Source organism: Colias croceus, chromosome 2 (assembly GCF_905220415.1).
Source record: "Colias croceus chromosome 2, ilColCroc2.1".
NCBI classification, from domain to species: domain Eukaryota; kingdom Metazoa; phylum Arthropoda; class Insecta; order Lepidoptera; family Pieridae; genus Colias; species Colias croceus.
In genome coordinates, this window is record NC_059538.1 from 5020302 (window position 1) to 5043445 (window position 23144).

At 32.7% G+C, this 23144-nt stretch overlaps 1 protein-coding gene across 1 annotated transcript in view; it reads right to left on the minus strand.

Moving 5' to 3' along the window:
* LOC123699160 (mucin-5AC) overlaps positions 1-22945 on the minus strand; it is a 42459-nt gene extending 19514 nt beyond the window's left edge. The window contains exon 1 of the mRNA XM_045646055.1: positions 22589-22945. The gene's annotated coding sequence lies outside the window, so the exon portion shown is untranslated. The remainder of the gene's footprint in view (positions 1-22588) is intronic.
* Between the last annotated feature and the right edge of the window lie 199 nt (positions 22946-23144).

The following is a 23144-nucleotide window of genomic DNA, read 5'->3' on the forward strand; positions in this document are numbered from 1 at the left end:
ACGAAATGTCTGATTATCGTTTATTATCTGTAAAAAATTCACGATGTAACTAGCACCGGAACAGACCTTCGATGCCGTAACAAAAATGTAAACTATAAAAACAATTTGCACTAATAACATTTATTAGGCAATATCCAGTGTTCATATAGGTCATTACCGTTTCCAAGGTATCTAACTAATGACTTATCGAAGGTCTATTTGACACATTGTAAAGTTGTATCTAACACGATTCTCGATTGAACGTGCCGTGACTAAAGGACATAAATATTAAGAGTCGATCGGCCTTTATCATAACGATGAGTACTTCTCGATTTCTTAAATTAACATTAACAACGCAAGTTTCGATGAACTTCAATTACAATAGATTTCCTACAATTGGATTTCGCTTCTTATTTATGCGTGTTATTATGGTTGCCATTTTTATGTGTAATTTATACTTGAAATTATAATTTAAGATTACAATTAGCACCTTCACTTTATTATTTAACATTCCGTTTTTTTTTTAATAAGTACTAGTGAGGAGGAAGAGTGGCTAAAAACGTTTTCGTACGTATAAAAATATTTTCTTGGTGAATTTATTATGAAGTAATTGATTTAATAACAATAGCGTCGTAATGGGCTCGTTAGTTGTTTGGAAGTATTTGGGTGTTACAACAGAAATGTGTAGGTTATATAATAGTTATTTATTATAACATGTACCTAAGTATTACCCGAAATATTATAAAAGTGTAATATAGAGATATAAATGGAAACAGTATGCACATTAAGGTACAAGTCCGAGACGGGCCGCAGACTGCAACCGCAGGCGACACTGTGGCTACCGGCTGCGGTTACCGCAATGCTGCCTGCGGTCGCTATTCCAACTGCGGCTGCATGCCGTGGCTGCACAATGCACAGAACCGTGTCTAAATGATATAAACAAAAAAGACAAAGATAGTTTGTCACTTCCGCGCAGGTGGCATTTGCATACTGCAGTCTGCGGTCGCTGCGCGCCGCGGCCGCACGCTGCGCGTCGCGTCTGCAGGCAGCAGTGTTGCCGCGCTTGGAATCAATTTCATAGATGTTCATAGAAACAAGTGGTGTCGCTTGCAGTTTGCGGTTGCAGTTTGCGGTCTGCGGCCCGTCTCGGACTTGTACCTTTATACTGTAGAATCTAGTAAATAACATTATAAAGTTTCCTTTAAAAGGTGATACGCAGTTTTCAGTATACTTACATTTAAATTTTTAAACGTTATCTGGAAAATTCAATACACGATTATTACATATTTGTAGCTAGGTAGTAGGTACATGAAATTATTTTGTCCTATGAAAGGAGCAAGCAGCAGAAGGCAGGCACTAGGTAGATATAATATTTATATATTTGTATAATATATGTGCTAATGCAATACATATTTTAAATAACGTGACATTATTTATCTCACCATAAAAATAATAATTGAATGGTGTACCTATTACTTACAATGACCATTGACCAGTGCTGTAACTAAGCCTACCTAATGATATATTTTCACCACGAGCTGGCATTGAATATTGTGGTAATTTCCGTAATAGAACCTGCATAAATAAGGAAATAACTTTTTTATACCTATATGGAAAATCAACCACTTTTTCATGGCATGTAATGAACCTTTCTCATCTACAGAATTCAAAAGAATATATATTACTTGTTTAAAATAATTAAAGTTTATATCGAGCCTGTTTGTAAATCTATGTAATGAATGGAAAACCAATCAAAAGGTGATCTAAGAATTAGGTAAATGAACATTAGACGGGACCTAGGATCATTTACATCGTTGCTATAGTTCAATAAACGTGTTTTATTGATTACAAGGTGATTTCTTAATTTGGACTTCCTTCTCGTTCAGTGATAATATTTTATAATCAAGAATGTATAACAATTTAACCGTGTGTAAAAAATGTAATAAAATAAATTGTACGATAGTTACATACCTATAAAACTCAGCTTGCCTACGTGCACATAAAATATGCGACTTCAAAAACATTGGCAATAGTTGAACCTATTTTTATGAATGTTGCTATATTTTTTCTAAAAGAGCGTCTAGTTTAAACGTTCAAACGTTCCATTTAAAAACACAAATATCTACGAACTATGTGTTCTAAATATTTTCTGGATAAAATTTGTAAAAGGAAATGCGTTGACCTTACATGATGTGATTTAAACATGAAAAATCACTTTGAATACCGCGTCATTTGTACGACAAAATATTTGTCCAAAAATTTACTAAATTCGCAAGCGCTTATCATAGTAAAACGGATTACATTTTTGTTTATAATAACAGCATTAAATTATTTCAATAATGTTGTGTACCAACAGTGGGCGATGTAATGAAATTACTTAAGTCGATAAAATTTATTACGCTCCAATTACGCGACACCGTGTGCAGTCGGACGAAAAGATAGGTGATTTAACTTTGTTTATAAGTTTTTTTTTTTAAGTTTTGTAATAACATACTTTTAAAAAACATCAATTCGTATTATGCAATTCGCATAAGATTGTCTGTCATTAAGAATTCATTGTACAGATTAAGAAATAAAAAGCCCAGAACCGATGTATTGTTTTAAATTACAAGAAATAATACATTAATTATTATTTATCGGTTGAATGAGCTTTTCCACTTCTACATTCATTTACTAGTTACCGTGTATAGCTTTTGCTCTCTTTTCTCGAGATTTATAAGTTTCTTAGAATAAGGAATAAAATAAAATGTATTTCTATTTACTTTCTGTCAACAACATAATTATATTGTTCTACGTTTCTTAATATAACATTATGCTCAAAAAACTGTATTTCTTACCTAAATAGTAAATAGGTATGGTTACACGACTAAATCAAGAAATTAAAGTAATTATAGAATTCCCACTTGAATGTAACGACTTCAATCCATAATAAATTTGGAGAGATAGACATTCAACACCGAAGGAGTATTAAAGTACTGAAATTGTTCATTTTGTTATAAAGTGAAGTATAACCTCGTTTGGCAGGTAAGTGAGCACCTAATAGAATAATCCATTGAACCAACTAGAGTACTTCGCAAGACCAAGTGCAGTTACATCATTATGGAATAATGTCTTTCGAGAGTTATAAAACATTTTATATTTTCCCCTTCTTCATGGCACTTAGACTGAAAAGCGTCGACCAATAAATACATTGTAAAACGATAAAATTGTAAGATTTGATTTGATCCTTTCATTTTATGGTAGTACGTAATAGGAATGAATACACCGCACAAGGTAAATAAAAATTATTATTTACTCTTAAAGTTAGAACATTATCCATGCGAACAAAGACACTTTTTAAATTATTAGTATTATTAAAATAAGGTATAGTATTGTGAAAATTTTGATGAAATTTTCCTACATATCTTTTAGTGTGCTGTTGTTTCTGAACTTAAATGGAATTTTAAAGTCCATTAGGCTATCGCGCCATCTCAATTAACCACACACAAACAAGGCTTTTAAAAGTAAATATAGGCATAAAACGTTAAAAAACATAACAATATTGCCACGAAGCAACTGGCAAATTCTTACTTAAAAAATATATTTTTTATAACAGTCTTCTCTCAACAATAGGTATTCGTTAATTAATTTTAGAGTTTCTCGAACATTCCGAGCGTGGTGCGCGAGATGAATTTTGTGAAAACCATTTTTCGATGTGACATCGCACGTCAATGATATATGAAGGCTCTTGTTCAAAAACTGTACAGGGATATAAAATATGGAATTCAATTTGTACGTAAAATCTACTTTTATTTTTTCCTTCTTAACAATAGCTGACACCACCGTTATATTCCAACCTGAAATGTATTTCTGATTCAATTGTGAATTTGATAGCAACACACTTTTTTACAAGACGTTTAAGCGAAATAATTTTTGTATTATTGTTTCGTTTAGGGATAATTTCACTACGAATTGTGTCAAGTCGTCAGGCTTACTGAAAACTGTTATTAAAAAGAGGGTCTATTTATGATTGATAGTGAGTGAAAAGAAATATGGTGTCTAATTTGGAAGGTATCTATTTCTTTACGATCCCGCAGTCATTTAGAATTTTCTTTTACTACCCTAAAGCTAGCAAGGGCGCAATAATAATAACAATGATGACGGACAGCGCAGAAGGATCTCCAATTAGATGACTCAACATTATGATTGTATTTCAACAAAGGATTGGTTATAAGTTAACATACTATTAGATATATTAATAAATGTGGAAACAGGGATTTTCTAAACAGAATCATCGATAGGCAGCGCATTACATACAAGTAACATGACCAAGTTGTCGGTATGCATACCGCATTCCTCGTAGTTACTTTTACAAACGTTTATCCGTAGAGCAAGGCTCACTGGTTACTTTATATAACATTCCAATGAATCACGATCCAATAATACTATTGGATATTACACACAAAGCAACAATTTTCAAGAAAAAAACATACTAGTTTTCTTCCGCAAAACATTTTGCTTGCTATAAGATACAAAAAATGGTATGCATAAAATTTTACGTTTGTAAGCATTATATGAATATTACGGTTGTATTTTTATTTATTAATATGCATTACGCGGGCAACTTTTACTTTTATATTTTAAAAACGAATTAAAAAGAAACCTTATTGAGAAGACGTTTAATGCTTTGAGCCTAAATTAAGCCTGAATGTTGGATAAGTTTTTTGCAAAAACACTGAATTAGCTAACGAAATACATTGAAACATAAAAACTTTAATCATTAATGAAACGTTGTAGTCGATGGAAAATTATTGATAATTTTAAGCAAAAGTAAAACTGTCCAGATACAGATTATAGTTATTTCTCTTACTCATATATTTTTGTAATTTTTTACTTAAGCAATAAATAAAGTGAGAAGTAAAAACTAAAAACATAAAAACAACACTTAACCTTTATTTTTCAAAGCACTCCGAGAAAACTTGGGCACTTCAAAAGTAAGTGTGTGAGGTCAACCTATATAGAATTTATTCCACATTTACCTACCTTCATTATTTAAGTCTATTGAAACTTCCGTTGTTTTTTTAACAACGTCCGCTTCCGAAAAAGTTTGTCGCTAAGAATAAAAAAATTTAATAATTGAAGGTCACAAAGGCAATTAAAATGTATATAATGTGAAACTTAGTGTTTTTACGTTGCTTTTTACAAGTCCTGATTATTACCTCTGTAGTCTTCATAGCCGTATAACAAATGATTTCCTGGTTTCAAATTATTAATTGTCTTGTGGCAGAAAATAGCGTTTGTATAATATTATTCAAATTATTGAGTAGGTATGATGATAATAATATTTTCCTGTCGACCACTCAGTGTTCTATATATCTTATGCTTATTAATAAAATCATTTTCTTTATGATTGCTTCAAACTATACAAATTATGATGTAATTATGAAAAATAACATAATTATGTACATGTTACCTTGAGTAGGTACATTAACCGCGAAACTTATTTGGGAAAACGTAAAAATAGCTGGTTATATTTTAAGTATATTATGTTTTACACAATCAAGCACAATTGAACTAACTAGTATTAGAATCTTCTATACATATAATAAATCTGTAGAAGGGTCAATTCTGTACATTGAAAATATTGAAAAAATAAATAGCAGGGGGTGTTACTGGATCGATACCAAACCCAAATATGTGATTAAAAAATTTTTTGTCTGCCTGTCTGTCTGTCTGTCTGTCTGTCTGTATGTGAAGGCATCACGTGAAAACTAGCGGTTCGATTTCGATGAAACTTGGTATAATTATACCTTATTATCCTGGGCGTAAAATAGGATACTTTTTATCCTGGAAAATACGTAGAAAAAAATTAATCTTAATTTTTCAGTTTTATCCATAGACGTTCCGTAGAACCGCGAACACACGTTGCGTATTATTATAGGCCTAGCCGTATTTGGGAATTGGGTCCAATAGATATTTATAAGACTTTATTGTCAGAGGTACCTACTCAAAATGGAGAAATCCACGCGAAGACCGACATCCGCGCGGACGGAGTCGCGGGCGGAAGCTAGTAATAAATAATAAAAAAAAAATTATTCTTCACCTGTTTTCACAGAGTGGTCTATTATGCTAAACTCGTTCAGTGCTAACATGAAACATCGCAGTAAGTTTTTTGCTCATCACTCATAAAGATGCAAATGGTCTGCAGACGGATGTTAAGCCACCTGACCTGGCTGGTCGAAACACAAGCTGAAGAGACCGGTTTTACTCTAATAATGTGCGTGGAATTCTACGGAAGACTACACTTTAAATATCACTTGATCACCTTCCCGATGTGAACTCGCCGGCTAGCGATGTTCGATATCGCACGTAAAACCGTCTTACTTCCTTTGATGCTATCGTTTTAGCATTGTATTTGCTTTTATTTGCTTTTTATGTTATTGTTATTCACAAATATCTCAGGTTCTATTAATGAATTATGTAACAACAAAATGTTTAACAACCAACTTAAAATTGGAGTTAATCGTTTAAGAAACACAATACTTCGTTTTAGTACCTATCACATGAATCTAAAATTACCAAATTAATTGTTCTCAAGGATAAAGTTCTAATTAAATCAAAACATCGCAAAGACTTTCATTTCTGGGTTTACATAATCTAACAAAGTAGGTATAATATTGAGAAATTTGAAGGCTGAAATTATTGCAACTAAATTATGCATTGTAGGTATATCAATAAAATTTAGTGCAATAATGTTATTTAGAGTTATGTAGAAACCAACACAAAGGCGAAATTATCTTTATTTTCATAAAATTTATCATATTGTTTATATGATAATATAAATAAATAAAAAATGCTAAAATTAGAAAAAATAAACTTTTTGTCAACTTGAATAGTTTTTCCATATACAGTCTCTATATTCTGAAACGCACAATAATTATCCTAGATTGAACGCGAAATACATTTATGATGAAATTCTGGTGCCAAGTTTATAGGCACTACCATTATTCAAATGTCACAACTCACAATACGCTTCCTTTGTCTACATCTCTAGTCTACCCTGTCTCAGATTGAACACGAGGTTAGATTACCGACCAACTATCTAATACGGAAACCTTAGTTACGCGAGAACTTAATCGAAATTTAACCATTATACGAAATGTATGTGTAGTTTTAATTAAATCTGATTCCTACGCTCGATTATAAGAACGATAAATTTTAATAGAGGTCACACCAGCATTTGTTCTATTAAAATATGAGGTAGAACATAAAGGTCATTGCTATCTTAGGTACTGCAAGGCTTTGATATTATTTAAATACACTCTACCTTTATTCTGTGATAGCAATGGTTGTTATGTGCAAACATAATACAGGCTATATTTATTATGAATGAAGAATCAAAGATATTTTCCAAAGTACTGGAGGCAAACGTGCTAATAATATCTACTAGTTCACCTCTTTGCGTCAGCGCTGTCTGCACTATACTTTCGATTTCATAGTTGGCGACCTCGACGCACCACGCCTAACGTCGGCAGCTCCCCACAATCACATGCCATACTTGGTCGTGATCCTAAACTTGTTTACGTTGCAAAAATATGTCTCTAACATTTCTTTGTTTATTACACAAACTAGACAGTAGACATGTAAAATTGGTAGTAATAGCGACGAATAATATACCGATAAAATATGTTTATCAAACAAGAAATCTTCAACGTTTATAAAATGATATTTTCTCCATCTCTTTGAGAAAAAGAATGTTTTGTTTGCTTTTAATTAAAAAACTTTCTCGGATTATTATTATTTTACGAAGGTTATAATAAGTATGTTTTCTTAAAGATAATTAATTTCCTTAAATGTTAAGGAAACATAAAGCTAAGAAAATTAATAACTTTTAATTTGTTACATATAACTTGTATTATTTAGGTAAACGTAAATCACGATTGATTAATATCAAATACATAGTATGAGAATTGAAGATTTAAACATGCTACCTTTATATAAAGGTACATATAGAAATATAATCTCCGTTGAAGTTATACAACAGATATATACACAGTACTCTTGCTTAAAAATTTAAAAGTTGAGATTTTAATGGCGTAAAGCAATTTCTAAATGTGATAGGATGAATGGCTCCCATGGACGGGTTTTCCCGCCACTGTCAAATAAATTTATTACACTTGGTGGCAGTCCCATGACGAATTTAAAAATTCGCACAGCGTCCGTATTTTAAGGCACAGAATAAAATGAAAATTGCCGCTTAAGGAATTGTAACTTAAAACATTATTAAATTAGTGCGGTTATTATCGCGCTCTTATTATAAATGCGACAGTTAGAGTCTGTATTTACATACGCTGAAAATGGATCATAAAACAATTATTTTGGGAAAATGTATTAATTTTTCCCGATACAGTGTAGACTGTACTTTTTATCCCGGTACTGCTCAGTCAAAAGTTATTAAATAATGTTGCTTAAAGTTTCAAATCTTTATCCCTAAAAGTTAAATTAAGCTTTTTATCTCTTAGCACAAGAAAACGTATAATCATCTGTCATAACGGCTTGTCAGAGACATTAAACTAGATATAAAAAGTGCCAAGTTTCTGCTTTAAAAAATATTTGCCAAAAGAATAGGTGCTTATAGCCAACATTTTCAGGACTATGACTCATAGAATTGCCTATGTTATACAACATAAAAGTAACCTTTTAAGAATACTGAACCCTTTAAGGTTTCGTTATTTTATTTACCACAGGTACTGTAAGTTTAACCTTTACCTACATTTTATTATTTTTTGTTTGATAAACTTAAATAAGTTTGGAAAATCCAAAAGTGCACGCCTCATAATCTTATCCTTTACAATAAAATTGATTATTTATAAAGGTGTATATAATATAAGTATGTAGATACACTTGTTCTCATGTGCCAATGCTCTTGTACTGTCTCAAGATCTTTCAATAGAGCCTGGCGCCAAGTACCGTTCAACACATGTGCGTAGCACGTGTGCGCCAGCTCTTCGAGTCTCTATACCGTAATCAGAACGGTATTTTGAGGTTGTAAAATTTATTTTTTTCCCAAAAATTGCACATGAAAGTTTTTTTATTTTCTACATGTTCAATTTTATAAAATATTTTTTTTTTAATAATTATTTATTAATTATTATTTTTGTTTATTTAATAACAATTAAACCACATCGAATCAGACCCTGAAAAATGAAAGGGTTCTATTCCTGAGCATACTAAAGCGTAAGAGAAAAAAAAAGACTCGATTAGTAAAGTATTTCGGTCGCTATCGTGTTAACAAGAAAATCCTCCGCACATGCAGACACACGGACGTCCAAGACAGAACTTTTTTAAACTGTTTTTTAACTAGTTTAAATAACAAAAATGACATCAAAAATATCATGAATGTTAAAAATAGTGTTTTTTCTTAATATGTGTGTGTATGTATTATCTTACAAGTGCAATGTATGATACATAAAGACATTTTAAGTTTGAAAAATCAGATGTTTTGCGTGAAGTGACAGTAGTACCCACCTCAACGCTTCGCTTATGAGGCGTGCAATACGCAGATGCATTTGCATATTATTTCAATACAATAAATATTTATCTGTCTGATAAAAATCCAGTTTACAATTTTACACGAGCTTTTGTGACCAATCGGAATACGATTCAATCTGCAATGTGATCGGTGAAAATTATTAAAACGTTATAACTGGTTTAATTATAGTTGTCAGTTGTGTATTATTTTTTGTTTCTTTCGCTGGCATTGTAGAGAAAAGCTAGTTTCCGTCTTCGGTTCCATTACCTTGGTTGGTTTATTTTATTTATAAATACTTTATTGCAATTAAAGATAAAAAATATATATAAACACTTAAATATAACTAACACTAAGTACCTAAAATTGGCGGTCTTATCGCTTAGAGCGATTTCTTCCAGACAACCTTTGGTACCAGAAAGGAGGAATACGTAAATGGGTAAACGGTTATAGTGTAGATATAATAAAATCGGAAAGTACTGGCTTTTTAAACACTTTTGCTATATCGACATAATGGCGACGGAATTTCAATATCGTCGGCCCTCTTGGCCTGAGATTGACACAAAAAGTACAAAATAAGATATTTCATATCATGTGAAGAGCGAAGCCTCCGTCACGTACCAGGAAATGTTATAAAACTTTCTTCAAGTGTGTTTCGTAAAAGATCCGCGCATGTTACCAAGTAGGTATTGCAAGACGAACATTGAGATGGTTTGAGAATGGATAATACATACCGGAACAAACATTTAGTACGTACTCTTATGAAATTTCGCTGCCGATAAATTGATATTACACACGATATTAATAAAAAGACAAAATTAATGTTCGTTTACAAGTGAGCGTATTGATATGTTTAACCAAAGAGTTAATACTACAGTCAAATATTTATACGCAGAAATTATATAGGCTCATAGTTACGACGTAAATTGCATGGTTTAGATCGGAATTTCCTTTGTTAATACTATACTACTGCATGTAATGAAACCTTTTAACATCGGTGCGTACCGGAGCGCACCGCCCTGACAGGCGATCTTGTATACCGACACAAAAGAGATAAACCCTTTGTCATTGGGTTCTCTATCTTTGATATCATAAGCTCATACATATATATCATGCAGATGCACGTTTTCAATAGGAATAAAATAAATAGAACCAGTTTAAACAACAAAGTATAAAGTTTGCATATTATAAAGATAATATTCTGCTCTCTACATGTTTTGAATTGTTGCAGATTTACCATCTTCTTTAGCTAATGTAGTAATTATATTTGTCAAAATATCGATACGTGTCATATATTACGTTTGAATTTCATTATTATAATAGCATAAAGCACATCTGAATGAGCAAATCCTTAATAATGTGCTTTTAATGTAACGCAATAAACTATTATCTTAACTAGCATTACGTCACCTTAAGATGCAATTATGAAATTTGTAACGACCTAAAGTTTCAACATTGAACCACTATTGTTTTAATGTACCAGTTTGTTAAGAACACAACTGTTAACATGTTTGAGTACATTGTGTTCTGCATGATAATGATCTAACGTTGGTCTGGCGGTGTGGGTAAAACAAATGTTCGTGGTCAAACGGTGAATTTACATAGCACAGGAGGGACAGTTATGTGACATGTCATACTGTTTCTAAGCTCGTAAACTAAATGAATCTTCGTCTGGGAATGTAAATTGTATCTCAAAATGTTCATAGTTGAAAGGCTTCGCTATGTGGCTATTCATGTGATGCCGTCCGACCGATGCCCTTTTAACTGCGTGATAGCTTGTGCAGTCAGTTCCACGGCGAGAAAAGCTAGATAATAAAGTGACAATAAAATTTCAATGCAAATTATATTATTAAAAGAACGTAGAGCAAGATATAAACATTATTATAATGATAATATCCCTGACACAGTTTCGTTTTTACAATATTTTATATTTTATCGATTTGGTAACGACATGTAAAAAATTACAGAATGTCTTAAACACGTTTACATACAAATTATGGAAGTTTTATAATACTTGATTAATTTTTTTTTAACATATAAGTTATACATTAAAATACAAACAAATGTTTAAATCGTAAATAATGCAATAGAGCCATTGTCCAAAGCATGAGATCTCAATTTGACAAACGGATAATAATATGGAATCCTTATTGTGCAGATTTTATTGTATATTATCTTTCCTAAGAAAAAATGTTCATCTTATTGGTCATCTATAATGTAAGCCCCTGTTCACACGATCCAGTTGCCAAATATTCGACTCTACTGATGTGGACTCTACATAGCATGGCGGCGCAACGCGCAGCTTTGTGCTCAAAATTTCATAGACGTCAGCGCCTTTGACATGGTAAATCAATTATAAAATGGCTACTGGCTAGGCTGTACTGGTCATTGAGACACTGTATGGCGTATCCAGCAAACGGTGCGTGTGAAAAGGGTCTTAGGGTGCCACATTCCTCGCGGCCAAGCGGTCGCATACCGCCTCCCCGTCGCCAGCGACCGTTGACCGCCATTTCGTAAAAACCTCACGCAGCGCAACGTCCAACCTTACGAAAATTACTTTTGAAATATCGCTCTGAATTTTACTTACTTGTATTAATAATTTTGTCATGTTTATGGAGAAATCCATTAGCAGATTAAATTGTTCTAAAATAAAATTGAGTTAGTCCTAATTTTATATTAATATAACTAAGTTTTAATGGATCTTTATTTTAAAAATAGATATTATGATTGCCGAATACAAGTTTATCTTTTAATGTTATGCAAAAAAACAATCAATTCGATTTATATGCGTCGAAAACGTTAAAAATCTAGTTTATGAAACTCGTATTACTACCAAATTACATCAGCGTGCGTTATATCATATTCCTGTGAGAACATTAAAAAAAGTATCCGAACCGCAATATTAGGGCGATATAAAAGATACCCTAAATTGATATTATATAAAATATGTAAATTTCATAAGCCCAATGAATGAAAAAATGCGAATATTGTTCTGGGAAAGTGAAAAAACTGGTTAGAAAGTATTTATTCGCTACCTATTGATGTTTACATTAGAAATCTGTGAAACACAAGTGTTACTTTCTCACAGACTGTGTTGAGTTGGGAATGTTTGTGTGGTAATATGCGCTGGTGCTTGTAATAGCTGAACGAACATAACCTTGTTATTACTCAATTTCTTTAAAGGCCACGGTGACATTGCTACAATATTCGCACTGAAAAGGGTTGTTACCTCGTAAAATTGTTGGAATAATAAATAATTCGGGTCAAAATTAGAATTTAATTTTCATTTCATTTCGCATATTCACGTGGTAATAGAGGCTCATTTGTAATTACAAAATGATTCCAAACTGAAAGTACTGCAGTACAGTTAAATTTATTTAATACATTAAAACAAAATATATACTTTGAATGAGATGCAGAAAGTCTTAATTAACTATGATAATAGGTAATTAAATGTAAATATTTTATACCTTTTAAATGTTTAATGTGTGATTGTATTCATTTTTTCATCTTTCTAATGCTGATGAGAGAAAGAGAAATTAATTTTATAATAGGTATGCACCATACTTTTGTTAAATAATCCACGATAACAATTTATTTGCGAAGATAAATAGTAAACGAAAACGAAAAACGAAATATTTTAAGGTTTATCGTAAAATTAGAGCAAGCTATGCTTATGTTCACCAAATATATTATTTTAATTATATATCCTGAAATTGGGCCGCTTTGTTTATTATTTTATAAATTTCATCCAACAATTCAAAACCATTCGGTGAGATCTTTTGCAATCGCCCAAAAAGGGATGAGAAATATTGGTGATAAAAAACGCCTTTTTTATCGCAAAACCGTAAATTATGGATGCTCACCTTTTATCCTGCTTATATAGATAAATGCTGAAACGGCGGGAGTGATAGGCTTTTAACTGTTTATACACGGGTTTCATTAAAAAATAAGTATATATTCTGCCATTCAATCAACTTTGATCTGTTGATACAGATAAATAATTGAATATCACAAGTAAATAATCATAGAAATAGACTCATTTATTTTTAGACTATTTTATCTATTACTGCAAGAGTTGTTAAACATTGTTTGTCAAGTAAAAAAAGTCGTCCGTGCCACTTGTGTAGTTAAAGTTTTAAAATGAAAAAAGTTTTCGCTCAAAAGCTCCTTGTTTTCCACACTTTTATTTAACCTTGTTGGAGCGATTCTTCCAGTGAATCTCTCTCAACAGTAGACATTAATAAAATAAAGTGAATTGTAATCGCAAGTTCAAAGTGGATCCAATAGGCATTATTACACCTGCTGAATCCGAAATCTTAATGATCATTAAGAGAATTTGTCAAGTGCAACTTCTATTTGCTTCATTAGTGAACCGCATTTAATTTAATTCCGATTACATAATGTCTGCGCGTCTAATTGTACCGGTGTTTAATCGATCTCATTAATATTATGTTAACTAGCCTGCACGCTGCTTTTGACAAAATATTTTATTGGATAATTAACAATGTTATTGAAATTCATTCAATGGATATTATAAAAATACTATAGGTACTTAAGTTTAAGGAAGATTAAAAACAAAAAGGCTTTGGGATTGACTGCTACAAAACGCGATTTGGAAATCCACTGTTTGCATCTATCGTCTATTATTTTGAAAAGATAATTAATAATTATCACAACTAGGTATAAACCTACCTAGATTTTATAACTTTAGAATCTCAATACAAAATTATGTCATGAAAATGCAATCCAATCTATCTTTTTGAGTTCTGATTTGTTAAATTCACCAACTGTGATCATGGTTCAAGACACAAAAATGTGTATAAAATTAAAAAATAGCTCATGTTGAAAACGTGTTCTAGCCTTAAGCTTTTTATACGAAATGAGCTCCGCAATGAGTAAAAAGGATTCGAGCCCGGGATTAATTTAACATCAGGAAAAATATTCTAAATACCAAGAGCCTGAATTATATAATATGACGTATATATAATAAGTATAGTCTTACATTATAAATTTTCACTTATAATACCACAAGAGCTTCAAAATTATCGGGTATTTTCCGATAGGTTCGTTGCAAACAAATGAAGGAGTCAAGTTTTTAGTCAAGGTTAAAAAATCACGAGCGCGAAGCGCGAGTGATTTTTCCTGAAAAACTTGACGACTTTATTTGTTTGCAGGGAACCTTGAGGGAAATGCCAGATAATTTTGAAGCTCGTGTGGTATTCGGGAGATTATTTTTCCGTCCCAAATGTCGGCCAATATAATTTCACAATTGAATTCAACCTGTCAGTTTGACGTCAACGACCAGAGAAAATTTTCAAAAAATTATCAGTATAATACCATGTAGGTTGTACCACGTGACGTCGAATGGTGCAATTCTATTGGTCGATATTTGGGTCGGAAAAATAATCAATTATAAATTACAAAGTATCAAGACATATTAAAAAGCAGGATCCTGGAAAAATAAGTTCTTAAATAAGTTCGATTATGAAAATCGATTATTTAGGTATTTATTTCATGACTCCGTATAGAAGCTCCGCTTTCGAATGGTCAAAATACAGAAAAAAAAGACGTGTGGCACTCGGGGACTGCCGCGGTAAAGCTATTGCATAGCATGCCTTCAAGCCACACCTTCGAGCCCGTCGGAGTGGGGAGCGTGAGGTCTTTTCGTTGCGGAATTTCTCGATTCGGTCCCCGCGCTCAAGGCCCGCGATAGAAGCTATGCAATAGCTTAAAAATATTTACGCCCGATGCAACACAATTTTTCAAGTTGTGTATAATATAAAAAAAGACGTGTGGCACTCGGGGACTGCCGCGGTAAAGCTATTGCATAGCGTGCCTTCAAGCCACATCTCCGCGCCCTTCGGAGTGGGCAGCGTGAAGTTTTTCGTTACGGAATTTCTGGATTCGGTCCCCGCGCTCAAGGCCCGCGATAGAAGCTATGCAATAGCTTAAAAAAAAGACGTGTGGCCCTCGGGGACTGCCGCGGTTAAGCTATTGCATCCTATGCCTTCAAGCCACACCTCCACCCGTCGGAGTGGGGAGCGTGAGGTTTTTTCGTTACGGAATTTCTCGATTCGGTCCCCGGCTCAAGGCCCGCGATAGAAGCTATGCAATAGCTTAATAATTTCACAATTTATCTGTCCACATTACGGAATATTTCTATGAGTAAGTACTTCATGTTAAAGTTCTTGAAAAAAATATATAATTAAAAGCACTTTTTGCAATACATACTACACTTAAAACGTCGAATGCATAAAGCCGCAGCTATCAGCGCAGCTTATACAAATTGCTTTGAACTGAACGGAAAAATAAACGCTTCTAATTGCCATGATCTATTCGAAGAACCTCTGACTATTCAATACGACTTCACATAATGAAATGCGAGAAAATCTACAGCCAGGGAATTAAAAAGAACTCAATGTTAAGGGGAGTCCTTTCAGCGAAGCGGAGTAAAATTGGTTTGCAAGATCAAATTTTTCATGTATTTGCAATTATATGACGCTTCTAGAAAAAATAATCAATACACTTCAAGATATTTCCTAAAAAGTGTGCTAATTTGTTACACAACCACGTGTATTTTGTTCGATCATATAAAATCATAAAAATAGGCTAAAATAAAGATCGAAAACGAATTATTTATTAATGAAATTTCTGATTTTGGAAATAATTTTTATATAAGGATATGTATTTTGATGTACTGCAGAAAACGTGCTAAATTTTGGTTTTCTACTGAAGCCCTGTAATTATTAAATACATATTATATCTCAGAACTTAACGTTGCCCAGCGTTTTCTTTACAAACCGCGCTGCCCGCTACCCCGCCAGTCCTGATCAGGCGCTTGCTAACGTAGGACCTGTGTCAAATTATCTCCGCTCGATTTTAAGTTTTGAGTAAAGATAAATTATTGAAAATGGGTAACAAAACAAACAAAATTCGGAAGAAAGCAGTGTCAGTATCACAAAAAAGGACAGGAAAAGAGAACTAGTATGTAAATTGAGTAATATGATAAAAACGTAGTTACTTGATGCCACAGAATAAAAATATCAGTTGGTCATAAAGTTTCACCTCGTATGCTTTTATTTCAAAACGATAAAAGCTGCGTTACTGTGAAATAAGAGTTTAGTTTATAATAATTTGTTTTATATATATAATACTAGTGGTCCGCCCCGGCTTCGCCCGTGGTACATATTTCGCAATAAAAGGTAGCCTATGCCTTTTCTCGGGTATCAAAATATCTCTATACCAAATTTCATGCAAATTGGTTCAGTAGTTTAGGCGTGATTGAGTAACAGACAGACAGACAGAGTTACGTTCGCATTTATAATATTAGTATGGATTATTATTACGTAATTGGTGTATTATTTGCATAATTTTGGGGTATAATTATTAATTACAGTTGTTTATTTTAAGGAAAAAAACAATAATGATTATTTGTTAAAAAATAATTGATAATAGTCAAATAATAATGATTATTGACTAATAATAATTATTAATCACTACAGTAAAAGTTCCTTATTGGCGGGGTATATGTTCCATAAAATATATGCCTCGAATACAGAAACCGTGAATACGGAATGGTAATTATTATATGGGATTATAGGTTCTACGTTATACGTTCCTAGGTGACGATTGAGATTTTTTTCGTGTCTCATTTTTTTTAGTTGACATTATAAATTTATAAACTAGGAAGAGTGCAGTAGACGTTACTCGATCACAATTATTTTTGTAACGAATGTGAAAGACGAAACCTATAAAACACGCAAAGCGGCTTTTACTATAAACGGAACTACATTTAAAAATATACTTTATTTATTGAGTTATAAGGTTGCTTCCATTCTGTTTATTTACATTCTCAAAAACATCAATCGCGGCAAAGGCGGCTTGCGACAAAGGCGGCTTGGGTCAAAGGCCTCGGCGATATCATTAATTAACAACATAATATTATGTACTTTAGGCTAACTTGTAATAAGATCTATTTTACTTTCTTATTAGTCCATTTGACAAGGATATTGTGTTAGATACCTATTGGAATAATTTTATTATTATGTATGTACTTATTAAATCCGCGAATAAAAAAATTTTTAGTCGCGAATATAGAAATTGGGTCGCATTTTTTTAATTCCCGAATAGTGAAAACGCGAATAAAGGAAGCGCGAATAAGGAACTTTTACTGTATAATAGATGATAATAGTTAGTTCATAATCATTGTTATTATAGTTCATTGAAAAGTTACATTTGGGGTTGCGTTTTTTAGGAGGACGCATTTTATTTTTTTGATGTGTAGGGGGGGTTAGTGTGAAGCTATCACCAAGTTTGTGGGGTCGCCACCCTTGTCCCACGGCCGCCATCTTAAAAATAGCGCTTAATATGGTTTTTATGATATATCTCTTAAACTATTAATCTGATAAAAAAAAATTGTCAACATTATTTGTTGCAAATTAAATTTTCTACAATTTTGGTCCAGTAACTTTTTGTCATAGAACTATAAATAAAAATGTTATGAGTGAAAATGTTCAGAAATTAGCGATATTTATATTTTTCAATAAAACTTTTTTTTTTATAATTTTACGAAGAAATAATATCAGACCATTTTTGTAGATTGTTGTAGTATTGTAGTTATATTGTAATACACGCGCTCTATACTATTCTAATATAATACTCTAAGCTTCTACTGGTAGCAGCAAGTAATATTTATTAGTTACACCAAGTACTTCCATAATTATGTTGTGCTAATTAATAAATTCCTAGTACCTACTTATCTCAGTTTATAAAGTTGTAAATGATTTCTTTATTTACTTTTATATTTACAATCTGACACAAACACTTTTACATTGCTTACATAATAAAAATTGATCACAATTTACTTTTGATATAAGTATTTTACACTGTGGCATAGCGCTAACGTTACGAAAAACAAACGACGCGAGGAGCGCGAGGAGCGCGTGTCACGCGAACGGCCCCGCACACCTCACCTCCAATCTTGCCTCGCGTTGAAATACCTCGCGTTAAAAGAGTTTTAGTAAATAAATGAGCGTTGCTTTCGAGTGGCGTTTATTGCCTTATCTCAAGGAGAATAATAGCATTATATCCCGGACAAAACCCGTATAGCGTGTCTTTGAACTTAAGCAAGACATTTTGGAAGTACGCCAATACCATTGCTTCAGACTTCGCTTGGACCAAAGTTTGTTCTGAATTTTACCAAATTGCGGTAGGTATATTTGTCGCTCTACTTTTAAAATAGCGCAGATTATTAAACACACACAGTACTAAACAGCGAGACCTGATGGAATATTTAATTTAATTATACAATGAACTAAAACTAAAGGTAGTTTGATAAAACGATTTAAACTAATCTAAGCCAGACGTCCAATCCTCAAACCGAACTGTTAGTTGTGACTAACCCGATAAGTTATTAATTTCTAGATAAAATATAGGAATATTTAAGTTGTAATAAATGTGTCGAGATGAGATCATGATTATTAAACGATTTTGGCAAGGTTCTTTACTACTATTCAAAAAGCCCAAGGCAGAATGAGTCATAATGGGAAAATAAAATGAGAAAAGGCGATTACCCAGTAACGTTTTTTTTTCGAGTGACGTCATTATAATCAACATTTTTTAAATTATTTTGCCGGCAATATTGAATTCTAACGGAATGAGTATGTTAATATGGCAATATATAATATTGTGAATTAAATAACAAAGTTTGTTAGAAATTGTAATAGAATACTTAGAAAGTTTCCACGGCAACCCTTATAAGCTATTGTTAAGAAACAAGTTCCCAAGCTGGCTACGCTCATGCGAGCAATACAGCCCATATTTATGAGTAAGAAATAATTAATCATATTCCGCGCACATCTGAGTCCTTCGGTCCTATTCACTCACAGAAAGTGGCTCACGTAACAAAGAACGGTAACCCAATACGTGACAAGAAATATGAAGTATTGGATGCTTTATAATATTCTATTGTGGTAGACCCATTTACCACTTAATTGGTTCCGATGGATCCACAGTCATTCGTGACGTCGCTGGCGTGTCGCGGGTGAAATCGCGGATCTGCTTTGTGAGCCAGTAGGCGCTACGATACGAGCCATTCATCACGATCATACCCTAACGCACAAGCAATGAAATAATCACGCAACTTTCTGAAACGTTATGAAATGAATCGGTAACGGCATATAAGTCAGGTCAAGTATATAAACAACGATAACAAGGCGCATTACAATGTAACAAAAGCTATAAACGTGAGCTCATGAGATCACCTACACAGGAAACTCGAAGCATTCCGCTTTTATTGCATTACATGTCCTTTATAGATTGAACTAGTTTAAGATCGCAAAAGTTCTTTGTCATTTTACATTTCCTTCACCGCTCCCTCATACGAGCGAAGAGGGTGTATACACCATTCGATGGCATTATTACTAGTCTGTGCTATTGTGCGTTCGCTATTCTACACAAAGACACTCTGTTGAATAATGCATACAAATAAGCTTTGGCTTGAGGCCGACCGCAAATGCCCTAAAGCCCTCTAGACGCCCGAAAATTAAATAGCTTTTCAAAGATGTTGATTTCATGACTTCTCTAGCATACAAATAGTTTTTCAGGAATGATTTAAAATATAGGTACGTATTATAATTTGATAAGAAATATAATTCATTAATTTCCAATTAATTGTCTCTAAAAACGGTAATTGGCAAATCGGTACTAAGAGAATAGGATTTTAAATGCGTGGATTTGTCTACTAAGGCGGATGAAATCAAGCGACCTCGGGTAAGACCTTCTGAGTCATCCAAACAGAACCATCTGCCCACAAACTATGCTAAGCAGTTTGTTATTTACATGAATAATCTACCCCCAACTTATTACCAACGTAAAACATTTTATTATTGAGACTCGTGTATATTGTATAGCTATGTAGTTGTTTTTTTCGTGTTACCATGTATTACAAACGACTCTCGTTTTGTTTTGTTTCCTTGAAAATTTTTAATATATATATTATATACCGTGTAAAGCTAACCTGTAAATATTAACAGGTTGTGTTTTTTAAAAAGTCAAAGTTATTGGATTTTTTCAATATCAAAATTACATTTGCGTTCCGAAAGTTTTTTCACGAACGTGTGTATTTATTGACCGTGAAATATTAATTAGTATTTTTATATTTAACTAGATTTAAGCATTTATATAGTCTTATCTTTATTATTAAGTACAATTTTAAGCCAAAACAATGTTTTAAGAAAATGTTAATAAATTAAATTTCTAATTTAGTCAGTAATAATTTTACAGGTAACTACTAACTACATAATAAGTAGGTACGTCACCTAGGAGCTAAATGTTATTTTCTCAACAAGAAGTTCGTTCCAAAGCATTCCATACCGACTACTCAATGCAAATTAACTTGACGAAGCCGGATCTCTCTGGTCAATGTGTTATATAAAACAACTTGTTTACATACAGTCGAATAAAAATTTTAAATGCCACCTTACCGACGAATAATTTTGACGTCAAACCTTTTAAATTTAAATATTATGAGAATTTTCGTAGCTTTGTAGTTTCCTTGTACTTTTTCGTATTATTAACAATTAACAGTGTAATAATAACTGATAAGTAAAACACGTGTTTTATACATTTTTATATTGCGTCAATTACAATTAAAATTTCATTATTAATTATGTCAACAAAACAAACTACCCGCTATTGTGCCCAAAAATATTGACGTTAACTTTAACAAATTGGATCCTCTGTTTAATTACGTGAATGATTGCTTTTCGTGGTCAATAATGCTCCGTACGTTTACCGATATTAATTAAATGTCAAATACACATCATTTTGAACATTATATACCGACTTGTGTGTACCAATAGTTTACGATAATTTTCGTAATTAATATGAAATAGTTATGGCTTTGTTATTTAGCGTGAAGTTACTATAATAACAATGAATGATGAATAATTTCTAATGAATTGTGTTTTGATAATTCATATAGATAGCAATTACATCTTTTGGACACTGTATATGTACCTAATCTTAGTAAATAATTGACCGGTAACAATATTCATGAGAAAATAGATTTACTGGCTAACGCCCTATCGCCTAAACCTTTTTCATTAATTGACTTTTAAAATCTTCTGTTACCAAAGATTAGACAATCGTTTCAGGATTATTTTATCGTAGTTGATCTTTCAGTCTTTTCTTTAATTTAATATAATAAACTACCTGTCACAAGAATACAGATACTGCAAAAAATGCAGTGCTTAACTTGCATCTCATAATAGGTATGTGAGTTACAGAAGCGTATTCAGCATCTTAAAATTGTATTATCAAAATTATTCTGAAGTTGAAGTGTATCTATCTTTCTATGTTTTAATTCGAATGTATTGTTTTCTACAAGCCAAGAATGAATGCGACCTTACTCTTTAATTAATAGAGCAATATTGAAAGTATGTTTTTTTAACATAGAAAATGACAATTAGTATTGCAAATTTTTACATAAAATTATGAATAGTAAATATTAATAATTCAAAGTCGTTGAGAAAGCGATGTCCTTCAAATAAGCTCTACCGTAGAGCCGGCATTATAGATAAATGCTTATAGTTACGTGTCGATGCAATTGTTAATCCTTCGCAAAAATGTTTCTTTTCTCACTAATAGCGGCCTTGCTTTGAACCCAGCTAAGAATTTCCTTTGAGATAGAGGTCACCTTGCTTCTTATTTCCTACTTGGTAATTAAGTTCATTAGGGAGTTCAAATGTCAGCTCTCTTAAATTGCTCTCTTTTTTGTTGGTACCCGAAAAATCCTTGATTTATTTATAGATAAATTCTTAATTAATCGTGTGAAGGCGATAAATGTTTTTTAGACTTTTTGTCACGCTCACCAATTTGGTCGGTGCTTTATGCTATAAGTACAAACTGCTAAATGCCAATTTTAGTTTCTTAAACTTACAAATAAAATTTACAGAGATTTTTATTTTTATGAACAGTAAAAAATCATAAATTGCTTGCTTTAATGAAAATTGAAAGTAATGAACAGAATTGAAATTTGAAATCTTAACTTAAAGTTAGAGCTTAATTAAACAAATACATGTAACTTATATAACTTACCAAAAACGCCTGTGACAATCCAATTGAAAGAAAAATAAAAGAAAACACAACAATAACACAGTCCAAACACCACGGTTACGAAATTGTATAAAATAAAATCACCAGAGCCAAACAAGAGTCGCACAAACAATTCGCGGACGGCACTATGCAAGAAATTCGTGTGCTTTCAGCGAGGTGCCGCGATGAGAAGCAGTGCCGCAACGTGCGGTTACGCGGTCATAATCAATTCGAGTGTGTTGTAATATTTACGTAATTTTTTCAGGCTGTCAGATGGTCGTGCGATCTAGTACCGCTTCATTCGAGTGTACCACTCCCGGTGAACGTACGCTCCGCACTGCTGCCCGTAACACCGAAAGGTCGTTCGTTACCAACATTCTCTTTCCGCGCAAGCCTCTCGAGTTAAAGAGGGACGGCGCACAATTCGGACCGCACACGGGCGAGCCAGAAAGAGACGCACGCTAACCTCCAAGGGAAACCCGAATTCGAGTCTTGATAGTTTCAACTTAAATCGTGCTTTGCCTTTGTGAATTATTCGAGATATTCGTAGTTGCACAAA